Below are 18231 nucleotides of genomic sequence, written 5' to 3'. Positions count from 1 at the left end.
GCAGCATCGAAATCCTACTGTTGTCGCATCACATGAACTAAGTCTGGACCGAATTGAAGTGGACTGAAGTCCACTATATGGAGAAAAATTTGGGAATGTTTTCCTCAAGAAACATAATTTCTTATCAACTGAAGAAAGAAAGACATGAGCATCTTGGATGACAAGGGGGTGAGTAAATTATCTGTAAATTTGTGTTCTGGAACTGGACTTCTCCTTTAATTACTCACCCTCATGTCGTTCCAAACCCATAAGACCATCATTCATCTTCTGAACACAAATTAAGATGAAAATTTTTGACGAAATCCGAGAGCTTTCTGACCCTGCGTTCACATATGATGTTTTATTAACAAGGTTCGGGAGGAGCGCGTCAGATACCTAGCCTAATAATTACAAGGGGAGCTCACTCAAGCTAATCAACGCTACAAATTTAAATACAGCTGGCTTGCCTCTATCCATTTGACAGTTTATCAGCATCCCTCCACCACCCCATCTCCTCAATCCGAGTTCTCACTTCACCTAGGGGGGTTCTCTGGGTTCGGGCCATTCCCGAGCTCGGAGCCCTTCCCCGGACAGCACGCCAAATATGCATTACTATACTCCGGCTAATTATATGTAAGCGTGAACTCGTGAAACGTCATGGAACGGTCATGAACGTGCATCAAAGACTGACATGGAAGAGAAGGAACTGTTGAATAAAGTTGTTATTTTTGTTTTCTTTGCACACAAGGTATTTTCATAGCTTCATAACATTACGGTTGAACCACTGATGTCACATGGACTGTTTTAACAATGTTCTTACTACCTTTCTGGACTTTGAATGTGTTGTGTTGCTGTCTATTCAGGGTCAGAAAGCTCTCAGATTTCATCAAAAGTATCTTAAATTGTGTTCCCAAGATGAACAAAAGTCTTACAGGTTTGGAACGACATGAGGGTGAGTAATAAATGACAGTATTTTTATTTTTGGGTGAATTATCCCTTTTAAATGTCATGTAAACACTTTGTCCAACTACATTCGTCATCTACATCTTTTAGCCTGACTCTCCATTGAGTCATGTATATTTTGACAGAAAATTGCAGCACACCAAAGTTCAATCTTAACTATGTATGCAAACATGCAGTTTTAGCCTGACTTGGTTTATCTTTTCTTGCACCTTCCTGTCAGATCTTTCCAAGGAAACCTTCAGAGGGCTCTCGCTGAACCGATGACCCAAATAGAAACAATGCCCTTCTGTGGCCCGAGGCCTGCCCAGCAACACCCCGCTCCTGACTTGGCTAGAGGAAATGGCTCGGGTCTTCAGCTCGAGCCATATGTCCAGTGACAGACCTCCCAGCATTAGGAGGCCAACGCCGTGTCCTGCCATGACTCTGGTCTCAGGCCACAGAACGGTGAGCCGAGGACAGAGCCGTTTTGGGCGTGTACCGTAAGATTCCCCTTCTTTGGTTTAGGAAAGAATGATGAGGACTTGACTTAATGGAACTAATGAATGGACAGATTCATTCATGCAAGCGTCGTCGTCTTGGCAGCGTTTTTCCAATTCTTGTTTTTAATAAAAGACTACTTGCAGTTCATACGAATAAGGATAGTTATGAGGATTTCATAACCTACGTTCCATGTGATAAGCCGAAGAGAGCTGTAACGTTCCCACCTTATTTTTTCTGATAGCCATCAAGGACAAGTGTGAAACACAAACCGAACGCAGAACCGTTGACGATCCACCACCCTGTAGCAAACTGCATATGCACCACGGGAAATTTAAGTGGGCGGAAAACTCTTCCCAGAGAGAAAGAGAGCTATCAGTGCACCTAAGCCCCTCTCTCCGCTCTTGATTCGAAGCTACGCCTTCGTGTAATTGTGCAGCTCTTTTGGTGAGAATAAAGCCTACCATTTAGAAACATAAAGCCCACCGTGCTGTTCTGGTTGGAGATGGACCCAAAGATAATTATTTCTGCCTTGAGCTGCTCTTTCATCTCAGACCGCGTGAGAGGAGTTTTTCAACCGGCCTCCAAAAACAAGTTCCCCTCGCTTGCTGGTTTTCCTTGCCATTTTGTTTCTGGAGGAAAACAGTCCATCTTCCCTTCCCGCTCATGCAGTTCTGTCCGTTTCGCTTCTCATTTCTTTCTGGACCCTCCCAGCTTTGTGTTCCTCCCCAGGCCAAGAGGAGCGGCTCTGATCAATTGTGGCCTGTTATTTCACAGAGGAAGCGGCAGCACTTGCCTCTCAGCTCTCATTATTCATTACGAGCACACAGACAGGCCTGCAAGAGCATGATGAAGAGATGCTCCAATACACCACAAAAGAGATCTGGAAACTATACGGGCCACTGGAGGAGCCTGTTTGTGCGCATGTGGAGTGTTTTGAAGCAAGGTTACGGTCCCAAGGAGAAGGGTTTCACGGCAATCAAACCACAAGTCGAGAGAGATAATGAGAGAAGCCTTTAAAATCCACGTCTGTCAAACGGCTGCTGTGCTTTTGTTGAAAGATAACTGCACACTATGGCTCTGTTCTACACGCGAACCCTGTCTGGCACGTTAACCGTGGCTCTCTAAAGGGAGAAATGGATGTCTGGATGGAGAACAATCAAACTGTTGTTTGTTTGTTTTGGCCGGTTTATAATTGCTGGCTCTTATCTACCTGACACATGTGTACAAGTGCTGCTATGGAAATTATTTATTGCCTCTAATCTAACTCAGGCATGTAATGAACTTTCAGATTGTAATAGGTGTGACTGAACACAAACGTTTTGTTGATCTGAGATTAGAGAGCTAGTGAACATGCGATAACGGAAGGTGGTGGAAGGTGCGCTGGTTATCGGCCTTGATCAATAGTTCACTGGAAAATCAGATAAATCACTTGCCCTTCATGTTTAGCGTGAAGCTGCAGAGCTTGAAGGCTGTCAGAATGCGCTCTGATCACTGTAAATCACATTTAATCTGTCAGTCACAAACGCAGTTTCTTTTATGCTGCCTGGAGAGTGGGAGAACGACGTGGTCAAAACATTGAGCTGTCCTAGCGAGAAATTTAGCTCATATCAGGCAGCCGCATGGCTGTGGGCACTTTTACAATACAGCTTTTGGTGCAGACAGAGTTTGGCTTGTATGGTGAACCACGGTTTGCAAGTGATTTTAATTTAAATCCACAATTTATTTGTGGATTTGAATGCCATCTGTCCTAAATCTTAGAAGTAGACTGCTAATAATGTAAAATGTACACTATTGCTATGAGCCACTTAATATGAAATAATCATTTAATACATTTATGAATTTAAAAATAACAAATAATAACAGACATTTACATTATGTCAACTTATGTTAAAAAATGTTGTGAATGTGAATATTACGCATGAATGAAATAAAGCTTTGAAATCTATTTTATGTTGAAAAGTATTTTATAATATAACATTTATTATTTTATTTTTACATTTGACTAAGAATGAGAAGTATTTTATGTTTCAAATTAACCATGCAATGTAAAAACTACATGAGAAAAGTAAAAAAATAAGGCAACTTTATGCAGTAAGACTTTTGAGTTCTCTCACAATATTTTTATTTTTTGTCTTGTTTTTTAGTATAAATATCTTAGAATTCTTGAATCAGGATGCATTTACTTGACAAGCAAAACGACTTAAGATATTACGTCTTGTTTCTAAAAGAAATATTCAAATTTTGTTAGTTTTCGCTTAAAACAAGCAAAAATATCTGCCAATGGGGTAAGAAAAATAATCTTACATCAAAGGCTAAACAAGATTATTTTTCTTGCCCCATTGGCAGATATTTTTGCTTGTTTTAAGCAAAAACTAGCACAATTTTGGGTAATTCTTTCAGAGAACAAGGCATAATATGTTAAATCATTTTACTTGTCCAGTAAATGCATCCTGATTCAAGAATTTTTAGATATTTATACTAGACAAAAGACAAAAATACTAAGAAAGAAAACTATTTTTTGCAGTATACTTTGTTTAGCCAACATAAATTAGTTTGTTCATGCATTGTCTTATTTTGCTAATAAAAAATGTCTTGCAACAGCAACTGAAACAACAATTACTGTCATTGAGGTAATTAACTTTTTAGTGAATTGTAATAAAAACCTTAATTGATAACTCTAATATGTAGACAACTTTGTCTTTGTTTGTAAAACATCTTACAAATCTAAGATATCCAGCAAATAGATATAAGTGGTTGAACATACTCTAGGCCTCAAAACTAGACACACAAACCTCAAGAACAGTTGCAGTCAACAAACGCTAAAAAGATGAGCTCTTTACATCACAGTGCAACAAATTAGAGCTGTAATCGGGCCTTAAAAGTTAGGCCCGACAGGGCCCGAGCCCGACAAGTATATTTTGATTGATAGCTTTTTAAAAGCCCGAACCCGTTTACAGCCCAACATTATTCAAATGTGCGCAAGCACACAGCTCTTTTGCCTTTTGTCAAGAATGAGTCATTTATACATGTTTTAACATAATTTATAAATGACTAACGTAGGCTATAGGCCACATGGAAGTTGGAACAAAGAAATATAATAAGTCCTCTGTAACATCGTAACATCTTAGCACTCTAAATAGGCGTACACTTAACCTATAAATAGGCCAACGCGCCAATAAAAAAGACTCTTTCTTAACAAATTAAATTAAGATAAGTTCTAAATTAAGATGGGGTTTTGGCAATAACAAAATTAAGAAGAGGTTTCAGCGCGGTCCTGCACTCACTGATGGTGCGTCCAGCAGCACTGAACACCCTTTTACTGCTGCTGCGACTGGCCGGGATGCATAGTACTGATCTGGCTAATTTTGCCAAAATGTAATCACCAGAGGCAAGCCTCCGTTTCACCTCCTCACAAAACAACCACAAAAAGTTTAAATTAAGTCAGTAAACAGCAAAACAATAATCCTATGATAGTAACTGCATAATTCATGCTGCAATGTTGGGAACTCACAAAGCCTTAACATTTTAACAATATGAAATTCTTTGTTCAAACAACTGTGTTTGACTAGTTGAGACAACATTTTGGGTAATTTTGTTGGTCTGACAAGGGTTTTTATGTTGTTTCAAGAAAATAGCAAACTTCGTAAACTGGAAAATATGCATTTGCATATTTGTGCTTTTAAACCTGAATGAATAAACAGTTACATCTATTTACAGTAATATCTATTTACTTCTCAATTTAAACTTATCATTTTATGGTTATATTTATCTTAGTGAATTTTTTTGTCAATTTAACAAATTATGGCCTGGTTTCACAGAAAGGTCTTGTTTAAGCAAGGATTAGGCCATAGTTTCATTAGGACATATTAGTAGCTATTACAGTATAAACATAGAGAAAAGCATTACTGGTGAGCATATTGAGACTAAACTTATTTTAAGATACTTCAGTCCAAGTTTCTTTCAGTTAACACAGCTCAGCCATGCATTTTAGTCTGGGACTAGGTTTAAGCTTTGTTTTTGAAACCAGGTGTATCTTTTCATTTTCAATTTAGATGTATAGTACACCAAAAAATGAAAATTCTGTCAAGTTATTACCCTCATCCCAAACCCATCAGAACTTCATTCATCTTCAGAATACAAATGAAGATATTTTTGATCAAATGCGAGAGCTTTCTGACCCTGCATGCTGCTGATGTCAGACCGCCGGCACCTGTGTCAGCAGAAGCGGAAGAAAAGAAATTGTTGAATAAAGACGTAATTTTTGTTTTCTTTGCACACAAAAAGTATTCTTGTAGCTTCGTAAGATTACAACTGAACCACTGATATCACAAGGACTATTTTAACAATGTCCTTACTACCTTTCTGAGCCTTGAATGTGGTAGTTTTGCTGTCTATGTAGGGTCAGAAAGCTCTCAGATTTAATAAAAAATATCTTAATTTGTGTTCTACAGATGAATGAAGGTCTTGTTGGTTTAAAACGACATTAGAGTGAGTAATCAAACAACAGAATTTTCATTTTTGGGTGAACTAACTTGATAATTGATTAGTTTTTTTCCTCCATAGTTTGCATGCTCCATTTCACACAGTGTAATTGCATGCTTTGCATCTCTAATAATAATAAATCATTGTGAACAAGTGCTGTTCTGTGTATGTAAAGTTTACAAATCTAACTAATACAACAGTAAAGCTTCTTCTTGCCCTGTGTAACTCTAACTGTGGTACTGTATGTACAGTGGTCTGGAACCAGAAAAGCACCATAAAAAAGAGACCAGCAGAGGCGGGGGTGGAATCGAACTCTAGTTCGGACTGAGCAAATGTGAAAACTGCCTAAAGCCTGACAGAAACACGACCTCAGCGCAGCAAGACATCACAGTCTTGGGAAATCAAAACTTAAGGGAGGGGGAAAAAAGAGCCAAAATCATTGAGAAAGATCTTGAGTGGGAGGGGTTGTGGCCAGCACTGCAGGCGGTCAGTAAAGACGGAACCTGTGGTGCGATAAATACAGATGATTTAGAGGTGACGGTAAATATCTGTGATTCAGAGTCTGGGAGAGCAGTAAGCTCTGAGCTCTCACAATGGCAGCACTGCTAAACACACGCATTTCAGCTCAGATCTAATACCTAGTTAGCTACCTACTTGGATGACATTTAAGACTTGTTGTACTGTATTGTACTAGAAATATTGTTTAACCCTCTGGTGTTGTTCGTTCATTTTAGACCGGAAAAAAAAAAGTTTCGAAATTAAAAAAATTGGTACTTCATCAGAATGTTACAAAACTCTATGACTTTTATGGTAGTCACCATGTGAACACAAAAATAAAAAAAAAAAAAAAATTGTGGACTTGATTCGAAAAAGCTAAATGGTCATAAGAAAATATTCAAACTCATGATGTTCAAAAATGACCGCCATGAATGAATGGAAAATGTGCAAAAATACAAAAATACAGAGAATTTTTTGTGTGTACAATCTACAAATCATTCATGATGCACAAAAAGAGTGCACAGCAATGAAGGGGTGACACTCCAAAATATCAAGATTGCAAAATAGACACACTCCACCCACCCACACACATACATACATGAACTAGTGTGACTAACACAAAGCATATTTTTGAAAACGGGTGAAATAAAATCAATAATTCTGCCAAAAATGCAGTAAAAACACAGACATCAAGGAAGGGGTTACAGTCTAAAACATCAAGAGTACAAAACAGACACACACACACACACACACACACACACACTCAAACACTCACTTACACACACAACACACTATTATACACACACGCACGTCCTGATTTTACTGAGTTAGATGTGTTCCTTTGCCAGCATATTTTGTTGACCCTGGAACAACATTTTTATCCAAAAATTTAATCTTGACCACATCCCTACACCTAAACCTAACCTTACCCATGAGTAATCCCTAAAATCAGAGGAAATGATAGATGAATGACACTGATATACAAGCACCAAACACTGATTGTAAGCCTAAACTTCACAAAAACAATAAACTGTTTTTTCAAATCTGATTGGTTAATCACAATGTTGTTCCAGGGTCAACAAAGATGTTGATCCAGGAACATGTCGTACTTGGTAAAATCAGGTTCTGCATACACACACAGATGAACTGGTGTGGCTGTAACAATATGGCAAAATTGAGCCACAAGAGTCAAATCAGATTGATGAACCTCTGATAAAGCATTCCTGTTCATTTTTGTTACATTTTTGTTAAATTTTGGTGTCATGTGTGTAACAAAATGTCTTTCTTTGTATTCACGTTTGATTGTAGTAAAATGAATGCAAAAACTGACATTTCAAACCAAAATTTTAACAAAAAAAAATCTTAACCTTAAAAAAATACAAACACATGTTATGCAAATACAAAAACATCTGACTGAGAATGTCAAATATATATCTAAATCTACAACTTAACAAAAATATGTTTTTTAAAAAACAACTAGAGAATTTATAAGCATTTTATATAGAGCTATATAGCAATCTAGTGGCTCAACCATGGAATTGCAGATGTTTTTCTTTTTTTACTCCTACCAGATGACACTAATCTGATTTAAGAAAAAAAAAAAAAGATTTTAACATGAAATACTGCCATAATTGAACAGTGATATAAAAATCTTATTAAAGAGCATTATTTTCAAAGGGAAAAAATTGATTAATTAGTATTGCATAAATGTTAATCAGAACCATAAAATTACCTAAAATTACAAAATAAAAAAGGAAAAATATTATGAATAAAATATTATACAAGGAGACTTTTTGTGCACAAAGAAAACAAAAAAGTATTTTTTTCAACAATTTCTACTTGTGTCTTCGCCGTGCATTCATTTACAGTACCACGTGTCCAAAGTAGTGTTTAAAATTAGCCTGACTAATCAACTAGGATGATGCATTATAAGTTATATATATACGGTATATAAAGCAGTTGGTTTTGGAACACGACTACTACATAAGCTGTAGTAGGAATTTCAGAAGTGAGAACAGTTGACAAATGTTAAACAACTGAAATTCAGGGTGGAAACAAAAATGTATTACATTTTACTGAAAATAAAAAAAGTTACAATTCAGGTGTCGGGTCAGTTTTGACCGTGAAAAACACAAGTGTGACTCCCTAATGAACAATACCAGAGGGTAAGCTGGTCTCTGATGTGACCTTAACATGAAGGTTGGTAACCAGGGAAACTAATACTACCAACTAAACGTGTGGTCCCATTTACTGTTGTTTGGTGAATTTTTATGGGTGAAATCCAGTCATTTCAATAGGAATCAACATGATTGATTTTCATGTGAGGGTGAAAGATTTCTTCATTCAGGTTTTGGAAAGGGTTCACATTTGCTGCTAAATGTTGCTAATGTTATGACACCTTTCACCAAAATTACACTTGACAGCACCTTTAGACACAGGCAGTATTTTCATGAATTTCTCAGAAATCTCACTACATGATGGCACCTTCTGCCTAAATGATTGAGAAATTTTGCTAATTTGACAACACCTGAAGAAAACATGTTTCAGGCCAACTTCTAAGGCATGAATTCAGATGATTTTGTGATGGTATTTAACACCTTTTATGAAAACTATGCTAATATTTTGCTAACGTGATGGCAGCTTAAGACACGTTTTACTTAATGTGATGGCACCTTTTGCTAAAATTACATCAAAATTTTGCATCAGTAATGTGACAGCACCTTAAAAGGATAGTTCACCCAAAAATACTAATTCAGTCATTAATTACTCACCCTTGTGTCGTTCCAAACCTGTAAGACTTTCGTTCATCTTTGGAACACACATTAAGATGAAATTTGAGAGCTTTCAGACCCTGACAGCAATGCACCTACCATGTTCAAGGTCTAGAAAGCAAGTAAGAACATTGTTAAAATAGTCCGTGTGGCATCAGTGGTTCAACCCTACTTTTATGAAGATACGAGGTGACTTTTTGTGCACAAAGACAACAAAAAAAGTATTTTTTCAATAATTTATACTCTTCCGTGTCAGTCTTCGCCGTGCGTTCATTACAGTACCACGTGTCCAAATTAGTGTTCAAAATTAGCCACTTATGACTGACTAATCAACTAGGATGATGCATTATAAGGTAATACATACGGTATATAAAGTAAGCTGTTCACCAGGTTTTGGAACACAACTACTATATAAGCTGGAGTAGGAATTTCAGAAGTTACAAGTGTTGACAAATGTTGAACAATTGAAATTCAGGGAGGAAAAAGATAAGAGAGAAAGAGCAGCTAGTCATTTCTGGATTATATAACAGCGTGAGTGCATTAGATAGGTTTGGGGGAAAACGGAAAAGAAGAGAGACAAACATCAAAGACATTCCCAAACAACCTACTCGCTTTATTTTCCTCTCTCTTTCTCTTTCAGTCGTGCGATTACGCTGTTTTGTGAACATTAATCAGAGGGCAACGAGGTGACAGAATGCAAGAATATAAAAAAATGAAAGAAAAGTGCCGTCAATGAGCAGAGGTCAGATACTCCAGGCCTTCTTTTATTCCTTGTGTTCAGCATATCAAAAGAATGTCACAAATCCATTATTATTATGCAGAGTACATGGACAGGACGAGCCCCTGTGTGGAGATTCATAGAAAACCTGTTTAAAATGCATCACCCGTAGCGGTGTGACCACGGATGGGATGAACTCGTTCACAAACACCCAGGTGAGATGGGAGACATCCTTCAAAGGCCTGGTGCCACATAAATTAGCTTTGTTAAGAGCGTATATGTTTGAAGATGCATTAAGCAAAGGACTGAACTCTTTTTAATGTCTGTCTAAATGAAAATGAAATAATGGAACGGGAGACTTAGGCAAGACTGAATAAAAGAGAGAAAATGCGAATAGCTTCCGAGAAGAATTAGGTTTTTTTTTTTCAGAGCATATTGGCTTTAAGTCCCTGCACGAGTACTTTACTCAGTATAAAGGCTACGTGTATGCACAGCATCAAAGAGTCTGTGAGCACAGGTGTGGGTGTGTGTGTGTCGCTGTGGATGTTCTACTGGGGTTCAGAGCTGTCAGTCCCATTAAAAGGTCAGCAGTATTTCCCCTTGATTAGAGACAAATGTTAGACCAGCTATTAATCAAAGAGCAGCTGCACCAATAACAAAAAAAGCCCTCTCTGTTTGGTTCCAGAGGCACACACTGAATGAGCTGATGTGCTTTAGCTTTGCCTTTCTCTTGCTTGCACATACAAGATAAATTAAAAAAGAAGAAAAAAAAACGTATGATTGTCTTAAAATACCTAAATGTCAGTCTTTTCCTGATATTAGCTTAAATATGACATCTGAAGCAATATGTTGCATGGATCACTTTTTATGGTAGAACTTGGCATAATTCATATTCCAATGGAAAGGAAAGGAAAGGAAAGGAAAGGAAAGGAAAGGAAAGGAAAGGAAAGGAAAGGAAAGGAAGATTTTCACTAGTGCTTTCAGACATTTAGTATCTACTGTATGTCTGTCAGACCATGCAGTACCATATAATGGACAGGACAGGACAGGACAGGACAGGACAGGACAGGACAGGACAGGACAGGACAGGAAAGGAAAGGAAAGGAAAGGAAAGGAAAGGAAAGGAAAGGAAAGGAAAGGAAAGGAAAGGAAGATTTTCACTAGTGCTTTCAGACATTTAGTATCTACTGTATGTTTGTCAGACCATGCAGTACCATATGATGGACAGGACAGGACAGGAAAGGACAGGACAGGACAGGACAGGAAAAGAAAGGAAAGGACAGGACAGGACAGGACATTTAGGACAGGACAGCAGACCATATGAGGACAGGACAGACAGAACAGGAAAGGACAAAGGAAAGGAAAAGAAAAGGAAAGGAAAGGAAGATTTTCACTAGTGCTTTCAGACATTTAGTATCTACTGTATGTTTGTCGGACCATGCAGTACCATATGATGGACAGGACAGGACAGAACAGGACAGGACAGGACAGGACAGGACAGGAAAGGAAAGGAAAGGAAAGGAAGATTTTCACTAGTGCTTTCAGACATTTAGTATCTACTATATGTCTGTCAGACCATGCAGTACCATATAATGGACAGGACAGGACAGGACAGGACAGGACAGGACAGGACAGGACAGGACAGGAAGGAAAGGAAAGGAAAGGAAAGGAAAGGAAAGGAAAGGAAAGGAAAGGAAAGGACACGAAAGGAAAGGAAAGAGAAGGAAAGGAAAGGACATGAAAGGAAAGTAAAAGAAACAAAACGAAAGGAAAGTTAAGGAAAGGAAGATATTGGTTAGAAAATGCAGTAGCATACAATCCTAAATGTGTGTGTGTTTTTGTGTGTGTGTCAGATAAGAGATAACAGGATATATGTGCCCCCAAGCAAGTATGAAAACACTGCGATGACATTAATTCTCCTCACACTTCCTCCTCTAAGGCACCAGACCTGAAAGAAATAACCTAGAGAAAACCACTTCCAGACAGGGTTGATCCTCTCACACATGAAGTCTCAGCAAGTGGCTTTAGCAGCCTTGAACACAACAGAGTAATAGGGCAGGAAGTGATGCATAAGCAGGGCAACCAAGAGGAAACGCAGGACTGAGACCTCCTGTGCTCAGGCTGCAGTTCTTCCGTTAGTCCGGTCCTTTCAAACTGTTCCTTTTACCTTAATGTAAGGTTCTACCAGAAAAACAATATGTTAGTGAGCGTGGGTTCCCTTGCATCTACAATGATGTGACATTTTTTCCTTTTAAACACCACGCACGCATTACAAATTTACATGTGCATTCATGAAAAAGATCAGAATTAGACAGAATGTGGGAGTCTGAGGGGGCCGTGTGTTTGTGTGACCAGGTGTCCACATCTATAGATGTTTTTAGCCCTCTTCTCCACAGACATCACACCCACAGAAATCTTGGAGTTGCTTGCCACTGCCATATGACAGTTCCCTGCGAGCCGACCGTTATGCCAGATCTCCGAATACACACACGCACGCAGCGAGGTGCCTGCTAGCTGTGGGCAGCGCAGCATTTGTGTGACTCCAGAGGGGGCACGCTTGGGATCCTGAGAGGAGAAAAGCACTGTGAATAGGTAAAAGCTACTTGAGTTGAGTATGTATGTTCAGTAGGGATGTTAATGAAATTCAAGTTTGTGTGTTTTCTCCGCAAGGACACAATCCAGATGAACTCGAGATCTTCAGCTGTCTTCAGCCAGAGCTCTCCAAAAGGATCAATAGTTGTTATGGAAATACTAGTTAATATGCAGACATAATTAAGATAACAGCAATATTAAAAAGGCTTCAAGCTGTTCTCCATCCGCCGTGTGTGTGATTTTGCTTGTGGTACTTCCAGCGCTCTTCATTTTCACTTCAATGCATTTTCTGGGTTCCAGACGTGGATTAAAATAAATTCTACATGAAACAGCCTTTTCCAAATGAATCTACTGTGGAAAATCCTTTTGAGGGTAGAACTAGGCTTAATACTGAATTCGTCTAAGAATCAATCACTGTTTTTGTTCTTTCGCTCTTCAAACAGCCCTCGTCTGTTCCCTTGTAAAGTATATTCTTTCTGTGAGATGCCTTTAGTGTTTACTTTGCCTTTGTGCACCTAAATAGTTGGTAAATTCAAAACAGCCATTACAAAAATATCCTGTGGTGGTATCACGGTGCACATATGGCACTTTGAAATGTACAATTCAATTGCCATGGCTTTTTACGTTGTACTCCAGGGTACTTCTAAGAATACCATGGTACTGCCATGGTAAACATCCACCTTTCTAGTAGTTAGGTGTAAGTGAGGGCTGAGTCTGTCCTCTAGATATCCTGAGGTATGAATGCAGTAACTTCCAGTCCACCTCTACTAATCTCAATTAACGCAAACATAAAACTGGATGTGAAATAGGTTTTTATTCTCCTCCCTCTCTGAAATATAGTGGTGACAATTCCTGGTCCAAAGCACCATATGCCGACCGTATAAATCTCTCAGACACTGAGAGCTGTAAAGGTAATGACCGTAACGTGGGCCCCCTCTCTAATGAATTACCCACGAGGGGGTAGTTAGTGTGTTTAACAGTGTCATGTCCCTGAGGCAGCGTTGACAAAAAAAACCTAGTCAGTCGCAGAAGGTCGAATATCAATTCCTTTGCAGTGATCCGTCCAGTTGTGCTCCCCAGACAGCACATTTTTAAAAAAGACAGCACATTATTGTATAATTACTAAGAACTAGTGAAGAAAAAAAAATGAGAAAAAAAAGACCCATTTCTTTTTGTTTCTAGTTAGTTGTACAAACACCAGTGTTGCCAGAGAAACAAAAAAGATAAAATAAAATAAAATAAATTAATATTAAATTAAAATAAAATAAACAAGCAACAGAAATAAAATAAAATAAAATAAAATAATAAATTAAAACTCTTATTTTTCATTGAAAAAAAAAATAAGAGAAAGAAAAAAAGCTACTTTTTTCTGTTTTTCTAGTTAGTTGAACAAACACCAGTGTTGCCAGAGAAACAAGCAAATAAAATAAAATAAAATAATTTTTCAATGAAAAAAAAGAGAAAAAAATAGCTATTTCTTTTTGTGTTTCTGGTTAGTTGCACAAACATCAGTGTCGCCAGTTAAACAAGCAACAGAAATAAAATAAAATAAAATAAAATAAAATAAAAATAATCAATACATCAAGCACAAACTAAACAACTAAAGTTTTATTTTTTTATTGATCAAGACAGAAAATATATACTGACAGACCATATTAAAAAAAGAAAAAAACAAGCAAGACTAAACTCTACTGTGCATTTATTAATTTACTTATTTCCACACTTTATTTTCCAATAAATAAATACATAAAGGCCTGAATCATAGACCTCGGATGACTTGGGTCCCAGCCAAAAAACTATAGACAGACTACAGAAATAACTTAGAATTTAAAAAATAGTAATAATAATACAAATATTTCACATGAAGTAGTCTACAGGCCACACTGTAAAAGGTAGAAACATAAGACAAAAGGAGAAACAAACTGCAGAGACTAGAATACTGTTGAGCCCTGGGGAACAACTTACAACATCCTAGCAACAAAATAAACCACCTTAGCAACCACAGAGAAACACCCTGGCAACCTCCCACATACAGCAACGACTTCTGCACAGGCAAAGCCCTCACATCTTCCTCACAAAAAGCATAAAATCTACTTCATTTATAGATGCAACTGAATACCACATACATCTGCATACTGTATCTTCATATTTGTGCATGTGGATGCGTTAAGGCTTCTGTGGGCGTGGGAGCATTTAAACCACTTAAGATTCATTTTCAAAAGTAATCAATTCATTCACCAGCTCAAATGCGCAGCTCTGTTTTAGGTCTGAAATATTCATGGAGCCTTTCTGTTATCTGCGTTTTGCCGCAAGCATCAAGACCATCATCACTGGCGGTTGTGGCACTATTCTGGAGCAGATGAATAAATGCGAAAGGTCACTATGGTTCACTCATTGTTTCACTTTTATTGAGCAGTGGATTTATTGATTCATTTACTGTAAATTATGCTGCTGCCACACAGATTTAATATAAATGTGATTTCTTTCCCAGCTGTTTACCTTCACAGACATAGCCGACTGTTTTTTGTAACTCATGTGTGTATTTGACAGTTTAAACGCATGAAGACATGAAAGAGAAATTAGTTTAGTACTCACATACCATGTGACAGCCGCTTTCTGTGCACATGCTTCGAATGTGTGCGCTAAGAAAATCCTATATCAGAAGTTTAAACTAAGGGTGTTTTCACACTTGGTCCTTTTCAGGGGTCTGAGCGCAGTTCGTGTGATTTTTGGCCCATATGTGAACACTCCAAATGATCTCAGAACCAAACCAAGACCATCTCTTCTACTAAGACCATCTTTTCGACTAAAGGTACGGTTTGCTAAAAAATGTGCATTGTGAACAGAAATCAGCCCAGGCTCGCTTGATTTTTCCATTCACCAGTGTCTGGTCATCAGATGTCTCCGTACAAATCAGCTGTTCACAATGACTGCTTCTTCTGCCAGATCTCTACAAGTTATTCGCTCACAACGAACACTCGTTTATTTTAATTTTAACCACTTTCAAACTGTGTAAAAGTGATTCGGCTGTCTAAACTTTTTGATATACGGTTTTACGAGCATGCACATCTCAGCTGGGGCTAAACTACACTCTATTTAGTGCCTATTGTGTTTAAACTGTTAAAAACACCCATGGTTCACATATACACAGTTGGTTTTGTCTTAATTGAATGTAAACATCTGAGAAAGAAAATCTCAATTTCATCAATGCCTTTTCCGCTGGTGCTTAAAATGTCTTAAATTTAATTGTGTCAAATTTAAGGCCATAAAAAGTACAATGGAGACAGAAAGATAAGTATTGCCATAATGTGATTATTAAAATTAAAAAGGCTATATTTCCTTGAATAGGAGCGTTGCACGTTACAAAGTCAGGTGCTGCGCTGCTTTGTGTTCTGCCGTTACCGGTGAAACCGTTATATTTATGGAAAAAGCGCTACCTGCTGGCAGAAAATGAATTTGCACTTTTAATCAGAACTTCTGGTTTAATATAATCATTGATATTAAACCAGCCATTAACGCTTTAAGTGTCACCCTCCCCTCTGTGGGACGCCTAAGTTTACTTTACCATATTACAAATAAATCCTAATCAAATCATGACAAACTATACATCGTTGGAAAGGTCTAAGATTCCTAAATAGATATTTTACCATATTTTTGTGTTACAAATTATGTAGGAAAAGTAATAAAGTAATATATGTCAAGAGTGTAACTTAAAAAAAAAACTTCATCATAACATGAGTTCTGACCTTTGTCACAAAAGACTTTCTTCGTTGCCTTTTTCCCTGTCACGTTTTAGAAATCATAAGAAATTATATATCAGTTCATCCTTTGAAAGGCATTTTAAAATCATACATTGCATTACCATGGAAAATGTATATTAAAATCATATTACAAAATGTTTTCATTCATGAATTATAAAAATTTAAGTCTGGATAATGCATTTTTATGTCTGTGTTCAAAATGGGAGTGACAGTTAAAGGGTTAAACGAGTAAACCATAAATATAATAATTGATACTTTTGACTTATGGTTTAAAGCTGAAATGTGAAGTTTAATAAATTTGATCTTAAAAATCCTGCAGAAACCCTGTGTGCTATAAATTAAACATGATTACATCAACAACAACAACAAAAAACTAAAACAAACAAAACTCAAAATAAATATTACAAAGGTCTACAAAAAAATTTGTGCAAAAGATAAAAAATATACCAATTTTTGAGGCCATAATGTCAGCCAAACAACATTGAACTGGACTAGATCCAAAAAGCAACAGTCTGAACACAAAGAGGTCTGAGACACGATTGCTGCTTAATTGGACCAAAAAAGGATCTGAGTCCTCTTTCAGGCACAGCGACAGTGTGAACATAAATAAAACTGGGTCCTTTTTCACTTGGTCCACTTCTTAGTCCACTTAAAGGGGTCTGGGTTCAGTTCTTTTAAAGAGGACTCAAGTGTGAAAACACCCTAAAACATATGATTTCAGTGCGATAGACATGATAATCAAAACCAAACAGTAAATCGGAGTATCTGAGGCAGACCCTGTGTTCCATTCGGAAGGGCTCATCCCTATACCCCAATCCCTTCAAAGGGTTTACCCTGCGGAGTGAGAGCTTCGAAGGGTTGAAGGGTGTAGGGGACCAAACAACTGTTTCTTGAAGTGCCCTTCTACGTCATCATCCCGTGACCTCACGGAGGCGCCGTCATCATGGAAATCCTTCATTCCGAAGGGCCCTTTGAAGTAGCCAGTTTTGAGCACTTCAGTTTGGAACGACCCTTCAATATGGCAGCCATGATTGTTTTCACTCCGAAGTGCCCTTTGGAGGGTGATATATCCTGTTTGGACTATCAAGAGTATCTGAGGTACAAGCTAGAAAAGTACAGCCCTCTTCTGAAATAGGGACGGGGAGCAGCAGCTCATTTGCATTTAAAGAGACATGCAAGAAAACAGTGTGTTTCTGCATATAATAAGTGATCTGTGGGTTATTTTGAGCTGAAACTTCACTGATTCATTCTGGGGACACCTGAGACTTATATTACATATTGTAAAAAGGGACAGAAAAGGTCTCCTTTAATTAACACTTCAGACCCACACATTATGGACAAACGCATATTATATACTCAGAGCGCTTTCAATTATATGCAAAATGCCAAATGTGTTTTTTTCACCACGATAAAGGTAACAAGGTATATTTGACATAAAAGAAACAAGCAGCACACGCACATGATAATTAAATGAAAGTGAGCATCAAAGAGACCTATTTGGGGGGGTTTTACATCTCTTCTCCTGCCCTTTGCGTGTAATTATGCTCTGGATTTGGTGCAAAAGGTCACGAATGAGATCTGACTAGAGAGTTCCCACACCTGTCATGCTCTCGACAGCTCGACGGAGATATCCAACCTGAACCCAACATGTTGCACACATCCGAACACGCCACTTTACCAATTGACGCCCTTTATGTGCCTTCGTGTATGATTTATTCCTCTTTGTCTGACTGCGCCCATGATACCCCAACCTTATGGAGTATGATTTTCCTCATCTAAATGCAGGAGGACGTCTTCTCAGCGTGAAGGCTGGGTGCTCGCTCTCAGAGCAGGAGAGGCTGAGATTAAAGATGCATGAAGCTCTACACATCCCCCCCTGAAGATCATCAGCACGGTTCCATATTCTCTCCTCAAGATATTTCTGAGGCAGGAGCTGAACTCAAAGTATATGCAGATGTTCTCCACACACCCCACAAAATCACACACG

At 37.9% G+C, this 18231-nt stretch overlaps 1 protein-coding gene across 2 annotated transcripts in view; it reads right to left on the bottom strand.

Annotated features, from left to right (window-relative positions):
• grid1a (glutamate receptor, ionotropic, delta 1a) overlaps positions 1-18231 on the bottom strand; it is a 315412-nt gene that overhangs the window by 239307 nt on the left and 57874 nt on the right. The window lies entirely within an intron of this gene.

This window comes from Labeo rohita, chromosome 17, assembly GCF_022985175.1.
Source record: "Labeo rohita strain BAU-BD-2019 chromosome 17, IGBB_LRoh.1.0, whole genome shotgun sequence".
NCBI classification, from domain to species: Eukaryota; Metazoa; Chordata; class Actinopteri; order Cypriniformes; family Cyprinidae; genus Labeo; species Labeo rohita.
This window is presented reverse-complemented; position numbering and strand designations above follow the sequence as displayed.